Here is a 13,098-nt window from a genome sequence, read left to right as displayed (position 1 = left end):
GCACATCTCTTATCACAGCACTGTGTTATAATAAGCTATTGCTGCATCTGACCCCCTCACTAGGCTGCAAGTTTCCTTATAGGTATGTATTGTGTCTCATTTTTTCTATATACACCCAGCATCTCTCCTAGCTCCTGGCTATTTCTGGTATTGGTGCCCTTTTATAAGACTAGGAAATAGAGAGATCACTAAGAATGCCTGAGTAGTTGGATTCACAGAAAAACACTTGGGTTAGATTTTGGTCAATAGGTAAGTACGATTTGAAAGCTCAGGGGATGTCCTTCCTGCCAGTAGAGTGATCCAGAGCATGAGTATGTGAAACAAACAGTAAAGGACACAAGCTCAACTGTGAGAAGCAAACGTTTTTTCCATATATCTAACGAAGATCTAACAAAGTCCATTTCCTTTTTCTCAGTCCTTCCCAGAAGGTCGGAGAAATAAAAATACGGTATAAATGTGCAATTGGAATTGTAAGCAGACAGAACCTTGGTTGCCATTCCAGCTATGAAATCAAGTCTTCTCAGGAGCTGTATGAATTCAGAGGACAAGATCCTTCTTAAGACATCCCCTTCCCCTGATTCCCCATGAAAGTCCCTAAACAGAGAGGTCTTGTTCATGTGGTATCACAGCTCAAAGTTGAAATAGCTAGAGGTTGACCAGAATAGCGGGTCCTTGACCTCTTACCCTTTCCCACCCATAGGCCTCAGCTTACTATTGGTGGTCTGTCTGTTCCTCAAGCCCTGGATTATTTTGCAGACAATGTAGGATTTACTTTATTTTATTTTTATTTTTACTTTTTATGCTATACAAAATACCATCAATTTTATTCCAGATTACATCATCTTAATGATAATAAAAAGCTTTTGTATGCACATACTGCCAATACATTTAAAAAGGCCCAAATTTTAACAAACAGAATAGACAAATCCATCAAATAGACAATCCATCTAGACAAACAGACAAATTCAGTCGAGAGATCAAAAATTACTTTGGCCAAAAAAAATCTTTAAAAAAAATCTGGCTCAACATTCGCTTGCAGGTTTCTACATATACTGTATATGCAGTGAGTGTGTGTGTGCGTGTGTGTAGCTTTTTTTTAAGGGAATGGAGTAATGTCTAGCCCACTTTTCCATGGTTATGTAGGAACTACAATGTTCTTTGCTAGCAAAACAATAAGTGCAAGGTCTGCATTTCCACCAACTCGATGCAACGCCCCAAGAGTTTCCTGCAAAGTAAAGCCAGCACGGAGAATCTGGTCAATGTCTGCAGCAGGAAAAATTAATTGTGTAAGAAAAGAGGGACTTGATGATGGATGGCTGGTAGGTGGTTCAAATTCTAGAAGTGGCCCTGCAGCTGCAGAACATTTTCTCTGGTCTCAGGCCTGTCTGTCACTGGATTCTGTGTGCCCTGACTTGAATCTTTAACCAATGTGATACTGGATGACAAGGACTCAGTTTGCTCAGAAGTCTGATTGAGCGCATCCTCCTCACTTGCTAAAAGTCTAGGTGAAATTTCTACACCTAAGGTGCAGTGTAGTTAATTAGACATTTTAGCTGAGGCTAGAGTGACAGAACTGCTCTCATTTATTGATTCCCTAGATTTGGGGACACCTTCCTTATCAGTTAACAGGCTATCACACGGACCCCTGAAGTTAATATTTTCTACATCTTCTACTCCAGCATCAGCTGAAGTGTCTGTTAATTCTTCTGTCTTCACTGATACAGATATGGCCTGATGAAAGGAGACTTGTGAACACTGTTCACTCTGGGTAGCTGTAAGATGCTCATTTGGGGACCATCTTTCAGAAAGGTCCTTAATATCTGTTTGGCCCTTAGTTACTATCTCTGATTGACAGATAACTTCTTCAGATGTGTTTTCTCAAGCTGGTTTACTATTAATGACCAAAAGTTCATGAAGTTCCTTCAAGGCTGCTGTTATAGATGAGCAAGATTCCTCTGTTGACTCTGCAGAGGGCTGACAACTGCACAGAGACTTAAAGATGAGGGCAATTCCCATATTCTTTATTTGTTCCAGACATTTCAACATCACTTTCTAGAAGCTGTAAATCCTGAGTGGAAATGGAATTACTCAATATTTCAGGGGAAAGGTTACATTCTGATGTTTCTACTTCCATCAAGGGATTATCTAAGGTGAGATCAGATGCACCGATGTTCTTGACATTGGTATTTTGACTGCCTGCTGAAATAAGCACAGCAACTAGGGACTGTTCTACTGTATCTACTTCCACAAGTGTTTCTGAATTTGAGCAGCCAAAGCATCCTGAAGGTAGAATATTTTTCTCTGTACCTGGAAGGTCCCCAGTCTGCTGTAAACTGTCTCCTTTCATTGTAGCTTCCAAATCAACTCTTCTTTGTTGTTTTTCTCCAAGAAGTTCAAGGTCCCCTCTGTTATAAAGATGTTCTTGGTTATGTGGAGCATTTTGTTGTTTAACCTCATGCTGTTCATTCCTCGATTCTTCATGCTGCTGAAGGCCATTTACCTGAATCAGGTACTGATATTCTGGAGGCCAACCATTTTCACTGATAAGCCTCTGTGGTTCTTGCATCTTAGTAAGCTGTGACAAATAACCTAGCTTCCTGTCTTGTGTGGAGATGAGATTTGAGGCCCTGGGTGCTTCTTTCAGCAGATTTCTCTAGATTTCTGCAACAATGACTTCTTCAAGTGAATTCTGCAAAGGCGTAGCTGGACTCTGGTTTGCTGGAGCATTGTCTGTTGAGGAAGCACAATCAGAAAGATCCTGTAGAGGAAGATGCTCTTTCTTTTCAGAGCTTATCTGGAATTCAGCTGAAAACTTCAAAGCCTTCACAGCTTTAGGTTCAATGCTGTCTGGGTCACTGGGCTTGATGGGGTAGACTGAAGCAGAGACAGAGTGAGCGAGACTTGTAGGATTACCAATCTCAGGACTCTGTCCTGAAGGATGGGCTTGATGGTTAAATCCACCTGACGTTGGTAATGATGACATTCCCAGTAAGGCAGTTTCTTTACCTCTTTTCTCTCTTCTGGGGCACTCCAGCTGCAGTACACACACACGACATGCATCATGGCTTCTGACGCTCTGCATCCTCCACAGATTTCTGAAGGGCTTCTGCTAATTCTTGTTTCTGCAACCTCCTTTGGCCGTATTTCTTCTTGCCTGGCCACATATGCCAGCTGGGCACACTCTGGTAACTCCCTCTCCGGAAGAAAGGTGCTCTGTGAGCCTGTGGTGCTGATCACGAGTACATTTTTCTTGAGGTCAGTGGAACACTGATGCCATTTCAGCATGTCCAGTGCCAGAACCATGTCCATGGGCTCTTCCTCAAGTATAGAGAAGGAACACGCCAGGAAATCGCCTTCAATTTTTACCTGAATTAGATGTACCCTTCTAGTAATCTTCTGGGTGTCCACCAACGGTCCACCAGCCTCATTATTTTGGGCTGGCCAAAAGGTTCGTTCGGTTTTTTCTGTAAAATGGCTCTAGTAGTACTTAGTTGTCTTTAACGTCATTCTAAACAATTTTGTTAGATTGTATGTGACAGCTGTCATATCAGCACACATTTTTAAAAAGACTTATCAAAATTGATGAATTTTTGTGTACCCAGTTCAATATTGAAGATTAATTTTTGGCATATTATGCTTGATTACTTCAAGAAAGGCAAAAACGCAACTGAAATGCAAAAAAAAAAATGATTTGTGCAGTGTATGGAGAAGGTGCTGTGACTGATAAATATGTCAAAAGTGGCTTGTGAAGTTTTGTGCTGGAAATTTCTCGCTGGAGTATGCTCCACAGTTGGGTAGACCAGTTGAAGTTGATAGCGATCAAATCAAGACATTAACTGAGAACAGTCAACATTATACCACGCAGGAGATAGCCGACATACTCAAAATATCCAAATCAAGCGCTGAAAATCATTACACCAACTTGGTTATGTTAATCACTTTGATGTCTGGGTTCCACATAAGTTAAGTGAAAAAAATCTTCTTGACTGTATTTCCGCATGCAATTCTCTATTGAAACGTAATGAAAATGTGCTGTTTTTAAAACAAATTGTGACGGGCGATGAAAAGTGGATACTGTACAATAACGTGGAACAGAAGAAATCGTGGAGCAAGTGAAATGAACCACCACCAACCACATCAAAGGCCGGTTGTCTTCCAAAGAAGGTGATGTTGTGCATATGGTGGGACTGGAAGGGAGTCCTCTATTATGAGCTCCTTCTGGAAAACCAAACGATTAATTCCAAAAAGTACTGCTCTCAATTAGACCAACTGAAAGCAGCACTCGATGAAAAGCATCCAGAATTAGTCAACAGAAAATGCATAATCTTCCATGAGGATAACGCAAGACCACATGTTTCTTTGATGACCAGACAAAAACTGTTACAGCTTGGCTGGGAAGTTCCGATTCATCCGCCGTATTCACCAGACATTGCACCTTCAGATTTCCATTTATTTAGGTCTTTACAAAATTCTCTTAATGGAAAAAAATTCAATTCCCTGGAAGACTGTAAAAGGCACCTGGAACAATTCTTTGCTCAAAAAGATAAAAAGTTTTGGGAAGATGGAATTATGAAGTTGCCTGAAAAATGGCAAAAGGTAGTGGAACAAAAGGGTGAATACATTGTTCAATAAAGTCCTTGGTGAAAATGAAAAAATGTGTCTTTTAGTTTTACTTAAAAACCAAAGGCACTTTTTGTCCAACCCAATATTACACCTTTCTGCACAAGCTTGGCTCATACTGGTCATCTGGGCACCTGAATCAACAAAGGCTTTCAAAGGATGCCCATTCACTTTGCAGTTAATATAAAGCACGACTACTCAGCAAAAACTTTCCAGACCCTCTTCCATAGCTATTGTCATGCTTTCCTCAATGTTCTGTTGCCTTATATCTTCTTCTATCTTTGCCTGAGTAAAAGGATCCGCAGAAAAGAGATGAATCCTTTCTTGCTCTCTCCAGGCTCAGTCCTATTGCTGCTCCACCAGGATCCTAGAAGATTTCTCAAGATCTCCTCTGAGCAGAGCATCTGCCAGGGCGGATTGCATTCCTCCAGCAAGGACAGCTCGTGGAGGAGTTGGCCAGCATAAGGTATCAGAACAAGGCTGGATTGTCCAAGCCCTGATGAAGCTATTTTTCCAGGAGATGAGTGGGACTGCTGGGTTCCTGGTGGCTGGCACTTCCCAGAGTTGTTTTTTTTGTTTGTTTGTCTTTTGTTTCTTTTTTTCTTATGAATGTTGATTTTTATTAGGAGGTGGGTTTTTTATACACATGAGTAAAATAGGCTATAAAAAGAAGTACCTCATTCTCAAGATTGCTTTGGCTATTCGGGGTCTTTTGTGTTTCCATACAAATAAACCCACGCACATATGGTCACCTTATCTTTGATAAAGGAGGCAGGAATGTACAGTGGAGAAAGGACAGCCTCTTCAATAAGTGGTGCTGGGAGAACTGGACAGGTACATGTAAAAGTATGAGATTAGATCACTCCCTAACACCATACACAAAAATAAGCTCAAAATGGATTAAAGACCTAAATGTAAGGCCAGACACTATCAAACTCTTAGAGGAAAACATAGGCAGAACACTCTATGACATAAATCACAGCAAGATCCTTTTTGACCCACCTCCTAGAGAAATGGAAATAAAAACAAAAATAAACAAATGGGACCTAATGAAACTTCAAAGCTTTTGCACAGCAAAGGAAACCATAAACAAGACCAAAAGACAACCCTCAGAATGGGAGAAAATATTTGCAAATGAAGCAACTGACAAAGGATTAATCTCCAAAATTTATAAGCAGCTCATGCAGCTCAATAACAAAAAAACAAACAACCCAATCCAAAAATGGGCAGAAGACCTAAATAGACATTTCTCCAAAGAAGATATACAGACTGCCAACAAACACATGAAAGAATGCTCAACATCACTAATCATTAGAGAAATGCAAATCAAAACTACAATGAGATATCATCTCACACCAGTCAGAATGGCCATCATCAAAAAATCTGGAAACAATAAATGCTGGAGAGGGTGTGGAGAAAAGGGAACACTCTTGCACTGCTGGTGGGGATGTGAATTGGTACAGCCACTATGGAGAACAGTATGGAGGTTCCTTAAAAAACTACAAATAGAACTACCATATGACCCAGCAATCCCACTACTGGGCATATGCCCTGAGAAAACCATAATTCAAAAAGAGTCATGTACCAAAATGTTCATTGCAGCTCTATTTACAATAGCCCGGAGATGGAAACAACCTAAGTGTCCAACATCGGATGAATGGATAAAGAAGATGTGGCACATATATACAATGGAATATTACTCAGCCATAAAAAGAAACGAAATTGAGCTATTTGTAATGAGGCGGATAGACCTAGAGTCTGTCATACAGAGTGAAGTAAGTCAGAAAGACAAATACCGTATGCTAACACATATATATGGAATTTAAGAAAAAAAAATGTCATGAAGAACCTAGGCGTAAGACAGGAATAAAGACACAGACCTACTAGAGAATGGACTTGAGGATATGGCGATTGGGAAGGGTAAGCTGTGACAAAGCGAGAGAGATGCATGGACATATATACACTACCAAACGTAAGGTAGATAGCTAGTGGGAAGCAGCCGCATAGCACAGGGAGATCAGCTCAGTGCTTTGTAACTGCCTGGAGGGGTGGGATAGGGAGGGTGGGAGGGAGAGAGACGCAAGAGGGAAGAGATATGGAACATATGTATATGTATAACTGATTCACTTTGTTATAAAGCAGAAACTAACACCATTGTAAAGCAATTATACTCCAATAAAGATGTAAAAAAGAAGTACCTCAAAATAAAATGGCTCTTAGCATATCTCCCCTCTCCTTTCACACGTCTCACTTTGGGAAGTACTGCTGACTGAAAATATCCGATTATATTCCTTTGAAGAAAGCCTTTTGATAAACTACGCAAGTCTATTCGGGGTAAGTTTGGGAACTGCACGGAAAGTCAAGGGTCTGCATTCTCCTTCTTTCGTTAAAATCCCAACGTGGCCATCTTTTAAGACTTAAGCAGCCAGTAATCCCTGGTGGTCTATGGGGGGGCCTCTCAGTGGAGACGATCTGGCCCTCGGCGGCTGGGATGCCGACTCGAGCTCGCACAGCGCGGAAGTTGCGCAGCTCCAAGTCAGCGTCGACCTGGAGGGGAAAGGTCACCTGGAGGGGAAAGGTCACCTGGAGGGGAAAGGTCACCTCGAGGAGGTCCATCCGCACACAGTACACGGTGAGCGGCACGGCCCGGACCCGACCCAGCTCGGCTCAGCGTGGCCGCGGCGCGGGGCCTGACTGGTGCTTCAAGCGGAGGGCGCCGGCAGCTGGCTCGCCCGCTCGCCCCTTCCCTCGCTCGCACACGCTCAGGTACGCCCTCCGTCCCGCCCTCCGTCCCGCCCTCAGCGGCAAGCGCGGTAGCCACCACCCGCCTGCGAAGGCCTCTCAGGGTTTACTTGAAAGAGTGCTGCTCGGGGCTGTTATCTATCTGGTTAACTAGATGAAGCGTGGAAAGACTCTATGCTAACACATATATATGGAATCTAAAAAAAAAAAAATTGTTCTGAAGAACCTAGGGGCAGGACAGGAATAAAGACGCAGACGCAGAGAATGGATTTGAGGACACGGGGAGGGGGAAGGGTAAGCTGGGACGAAGTGAGAGAGTGGCATGGACATATATACACTACCAAATGTAAAACAGAGAGCTAGTGGGAAGCAGCCGCATAGCACAGGGAGATCAGCTCAGTGCTTTGTGACCACGTAGAGGGGTGGGATAGGGAGGGTGGGAGGGAGACGCAAGAGGGAAGAGATATGGGGATATATGTATATGTATAGCAGATTCACTTTGTTATACAGCAGAAACTAGCACACCATTGTAAAGCAATTATACTCCAAATAAGATGTTAAAAAAAAAGTATCGATTAATACTTCCTTTTCTACTTGTGACATTGTTATTCTGAAACAGAAAGAGAAACTAGACTTTTCTGTTTCTGGAGACTGTAGAAGAGAGGGGAAGAAAAGGAGGGACACACCCCTACTTATGAGAAAGAGTGAAACGATAAATTTGACATTGCCATGAGACACTTTTCTGGAAAAACAACTTTTAGACCATGTTCTAAGACAGGAAGCATTATATCCATACTCTTAAACTGCTTCACCTGCCTCTTCAGTGCCGAGCAGATGAAGATGTGTTTAGAGAGCTGACCCTAAGCTCTACACAAATCTTAATAATCAAAAATGGATTAAATGGATCATAGGCCTAGATGTAAAAGCTAATACTACAAGACTTCTAGAAGAAAACATAGGTGAAAATTTTTGTGACCTTAGGTAAGGCCAAAACTTCTTAGATTTAAAACACAAAAAATAAACCATAAAAGGGGAATTCTCTGGTGGTCCAGTGGTTAGGGCTCCACACTCTCACTTCTGAGGGTGAGGGCCTAGGGTTCCATGCCTGGTCAGGGAACTAAGACCCCACAAGCTGCGTGGCCAAAAAAATAAATAAATAAAACTTAAAAAAATATATTTTTAAAAAAGTCAACTGTTTAAAATAAATAAATCATAAAAGGAAAAATTGATGAATTGGATTTCATCAAAATTAAACATTTTAATTTCATAAAAATTAATCATTTGCTCTTGGACAAAAATGTCAATTGCATTGATTAATTCATTTAAAATAGTTATTAAATGTCTATTATGTGCCAACACCCTTCTAGGTGTTGAATTATGGCAATGAATTGGATTCCCTCTATTATACTGGACTGTCACAGGAAAATGAACATTTTAAAAATGTTTTCAACAAAGGAAAAACACAAAGCAGAGAAAGTTTATTAACACAAACATCCTTGCCATATGTTTTAAGTTTTTTGCTTAAGTACATGGACAGGATGCAGTACCAGGAAATAATGGGAAAATACTGAGAAATAAGTATGTGTATTATCATTTGGTATTTGTTGAATCTTGTATCATTTGAGCAAGAATCCTGGGGATGTGGATGCAGGATAAAGAACATTAGAGCTTTGGAGGATGGTCTGAGGCCACATTTCCCTCCATATTATTTATTGTACTGTGGGAGTTGAACGTCAAGCAACCACAGATTAGATGATTAGTTCCTTCCATGAGCTGTGGGATCGCAGACTGTGATGAAAATGCCTATCTTGTAGAGTTGTAAGGATTAATGAGGTAATAAATGTGCAGTGCATAGCTATACCTCAATAAATGGAAACTCACTGGATGATGATGATGATGGTAATAAAATCCAATCAGGTTGCAAAAGCTGACCAGGACTGAGAAGCTCACCTGTTATTTTTGAGAAATGTGCCTCTTCCACTAGGGTCTATGGGAGGAATGGGGCACTTCCTTTCCTCTCCCCATCCTGTGCCCATGACAGGTATCACTAGCCAACCCACCACAGCACTGTTCAGTTAGCCTGGATCAGACTTCAAAGTCCTCTCCAGGCAGACAAATCTGATCTGTTTACAGTTAGCACTGGAGATAAATGTATCTAGTGTTCCTGATTTAGGGTTTAGTAGACAACTGAAGAAAGACTATAAATTTATTTTTCCTACAAAGTTAAAGGCCCAAGTTAGGCCTAAGGAGGGATGACTAGAGGTTCTAGAAGGTGTTTGGTCACAATGTAGTACAAGTTTATTTCCTAAATAATCAGTCACTGGTTGATTTGTTTTTTAATTTAGTTAAACTATGTTTTTCTGTTTGTTCTAAATGTGGAAGTAAACGATTAATCATTTACCCATCTCTTGGGATTTCTTGAAAGTAGGTCTTTGACTTTTCAGAGCCTAGAGCCACATACCCGCTGTCCCACTTTATAATTAGAGAGGTTGATCCTTAGGTTAGGAGGCCCTTGGGCTCTATCTGACAGGAAATAGCTCCATGAGGCAGAAAGAAAGCCTGTCAGGTCGATGTTCTGGTGATCTGACTCAGCTAAGGCAACGATGCTCAAAAGAGCAGAACCTCCCTTACGGCATGGTTCTCAGCCTTGGCTACTACACAGAATCAACTGAGCAGTTTTTAAAAACCCTTATGACCAGGCATTGGCCCTGACCAACTATATCAGAGGCTCTGCAGATGCTGCCCTAGTGTCAGTATCTGAGTTAAAGCCAAGGTTGAGGACTATTTTCCTAAGGTGTTTGGAAATTTACAAGGAGTCTCTCTGGTGGCCCAATAATTGGGGCAGAGATAATACTGGCATTTCTCTTGGCAGCGATATGGGTTAGATGTCATAATGTCATAATGTCTTATAATGCCTAGAACAATTCCCTCCCAATAAAAACATTGTCCCACCCTTTGAATATCCTACCAGATATTGACACAGTTGAAAAATTTATATGATCTGGAACTTAACTCCACCTTACATATAAACACAAAGTATTATTTGCATGTTTTTAATTAATACACACTGAATTTTCCCAGAATATAATCAACATATAAATCAAGGTAAAATTGTACTTTATTTATTTAGAAATTTACTAGGAGTTTCTTATCTTGCCAGATAAACATATGACCAATATCAGTACTACTTGTGGTATTTGAATTGTCAGCATTTGTAGCTGTGGTTTCCATGGTGATTCTATACATAGGTGCCAGCATCTGATGATTTCATCATGCTTGAATGTTTACATATTGTAATGTATACTACTTTATTATAATATACACTCATTTAATGTCTCTTTATGACTAAATATTGATTTTCAAATATAGTGTGTTAGGTGGGTTATATAATCTGAATTTCATTTCAGGATAGTAAATGTGGTGTTATAAAAGATTTCTTATAGAAAGGGGCCCTAGGGTTGAGATAGGGTTCAGAACTTCTGATCTAGGGATTCCCTTTGTGATCTATAATAAGGCACTTTCAGTTTGCCTCTCTGTTTATTGAGCATGGAAGTCCCAGCAAGCCCAGGACAGGGGTGTGTGTAACTTTGAGCAAGTTACTTAATGTCTCTAAGCTTCTGTTTCCTCATTCATGAAGACGGCATAATAATAGTACTTACCTCATAGAGCTTTCAGGAGAATTAAATGAGATCAATCAGGGAAAGCAAAGTTTCTGGCATGTAGGAAGCACTGTGTTGACGATGACAATGATGATGGTGATGATGATAAATTAAGTGGTACAATTCAGAAAGAGACCAAAGACTCTTCAATCCCTTTCTCAGCCAAGCACACCACTTTGTTTCTTTTCTCAAGATTGAACACTGCCTAGAGCAGATATCCAGAACACTCAGTCTTGCATGGAAACACCTTGCTTCTTCGCTGCTTCTTCATTCTTGTAGTTGTTTTGAGTAGTAGCCATGGCTGGAAACTCAGGATCTTTTTTTTTAACGCCTAAGGAACAGTTAGAGGTTTTATCATGTTGTCAGTGTTCTGGGAGCTCAGAGACTTTGCACCTGGAGATATGCTACTTTGACTGTATGCTTTTAGGGTCTTTCAAAGTGGAGCCAGGCAGCACCTTTTTCTGTTTGTTTTTTCCACTGTCTTTTCATCTTACTATTACCCTTTTATCTCATCCTTGCCTCCATGTAAGCTTGTGAGAGCTATGCCTCGTCTTTGGGAAAATCTAAACTAGATGTTCTGTGCTCTTATGAACAGAAGGACTAAAACACTTCTTTCAGGGCTCATCCATAAATCGTAAAAGCCAGAACCATAGCATTCCCTTCCCATTACCACCCAACCCTGACTTTACTCACCTGGAGTACTATATTTCCTAGTGAAGAGACTCTATTTCCCTCATTCAGGAAGGACACTGTCTTCTGTTGCTGTCAGAGTCCATCCAGTCTATGCCATATAAACTGTCAAGTTTTGTAACCATAACAAACCAGGGTCTCTGTCCAGGAGCAATCCTCTATGTAATCCGGTTTTTCACTGTGAGGACCTTAAGTATCACAGTACGAAGTGGTGGGGAGGGGTCCATAGCCAGCTGTGGATTTCCAGCTGAGGAAGCACTGAAAAGGTAACATATTCACCCCATATTTTGAGTAGGATGATACACAAACCATTCCAGATAGAGGAAAATCCATCTAAAATGTTAAGGACCCTCCAAAATGAAGGTTCCACAATGAGTATCTAATACCATCTAGTAATACAATTTCTTCTTACTTAAGAAGAGTTATATTTATTGAGTACTTATTAATAGCTGGGAATAATATTCAGGCTTTTACAGTCATTGTCTTAACTAATTATTGCAAAAGCACTTTGAGTTAGGAACCAAGACAATTCAGTTTACAGATGAGAAAACTGGAATTCAGAGAGGTTAAGTTACTTGACTGAGTAAGTGGCAGAATCTAGACAACCCTAGTATGTCTAGCTCCAAGGTTCAGGAGATCAGTTGCCATGCTTTAGACTACATTGCCTTACCTAACATGCTGTACATGTTATAGTTTATACATGCTCCCTTGTATTTGCTCCTGGCCTATCCACTAGTCTTACTTAAAATCCTGGGTTCGGACTTCCCTGGTGGCTCAGTGGTTAAGAATCTGCCTGCCAATGCAGGAGACATGGGTTTGATCCCTGGTCCAGGAAGATCCCACATGCTGTGGAGCAACTAAGCCCATGTGCCACAACTACCGATCCTGCGCTCTACAGCCCGTGAGCTGCAACTACTGAGCCCATGTGCCACAACTACTGAGCCCACATGCTGCAACTACTGAAGCCCATGCGGCTCTAGGGCCCATGCTCCGCAACAAGAGAAGCCACCACAATGAAAAGCCTGTGCACCACAACAAAGAGTAGCCCCCACTCACTGCAACTAGAGAAAGCTTGCACGGAGCAACAAAGACCCAACGCAGCCAAAAAAAAAAAAAAAAAAAAAAAAATCCTGGGTTTGACCAGAGCCCCCAGCTAACTAGACCAGCACTGCCCCATGGAAATAAAATGTGAGTCACAAATATGAGCCACATTTATAATTTTAATTTTTCCAATAGCCACATTTTAAAAGGTAAAAATAAATAGATGAAATTAATGTTAATATATTTTATGTAACCCAATACATCCAATTTACAATTTCAACATGTAATCGATATTAAAAAAATGTATGAAATAATTTACACTTTTTTTTTACTATACCTTTGCAAT

General features: G+C 40.8%; 2 pseudogenes; both read right to left on the bottom strand.

Moving 5' to 3' along the window:
- Positions 1–883: 883 nt before the first annotated feature.
- LOC101288472 (regulatory solute carrier protein family 1 member 1-like) lies at positions 884–2,983 on the bottom strand (annotated as a pseudogene).
- A 76-nt stretch (positions 2,984–3,059) lies between these two features.
- LOC101274829 (protein DDI1 homolog 2-like) lies at positions 3,060–11,320 on the bottom strand (annotated as a pseudogene).
- Between the last annotated feature and the right edge of the window lie 1,778 nt (positions 11,321–13,098).

Source organism: Orcinus orca, chromosome 1, assembly GCF_937001465.1.
Source record: "Orcinus orca chromosome 1, mOrcOrc1.1, whole genome shotgun sequence".
Classification (NCBI taxonomy): domain Eukaryota; kingdom Metazoa; phylum Chordata; class Mammalia; order Artiodactyla; family Delphinidae; genus Orcinus; species Orcinus orca.
The sequence above is the reverse complement of the archived record's forward strand: the minus strand, read 5'-3'. Positions and strand labels throughout refer to the sequence as shown.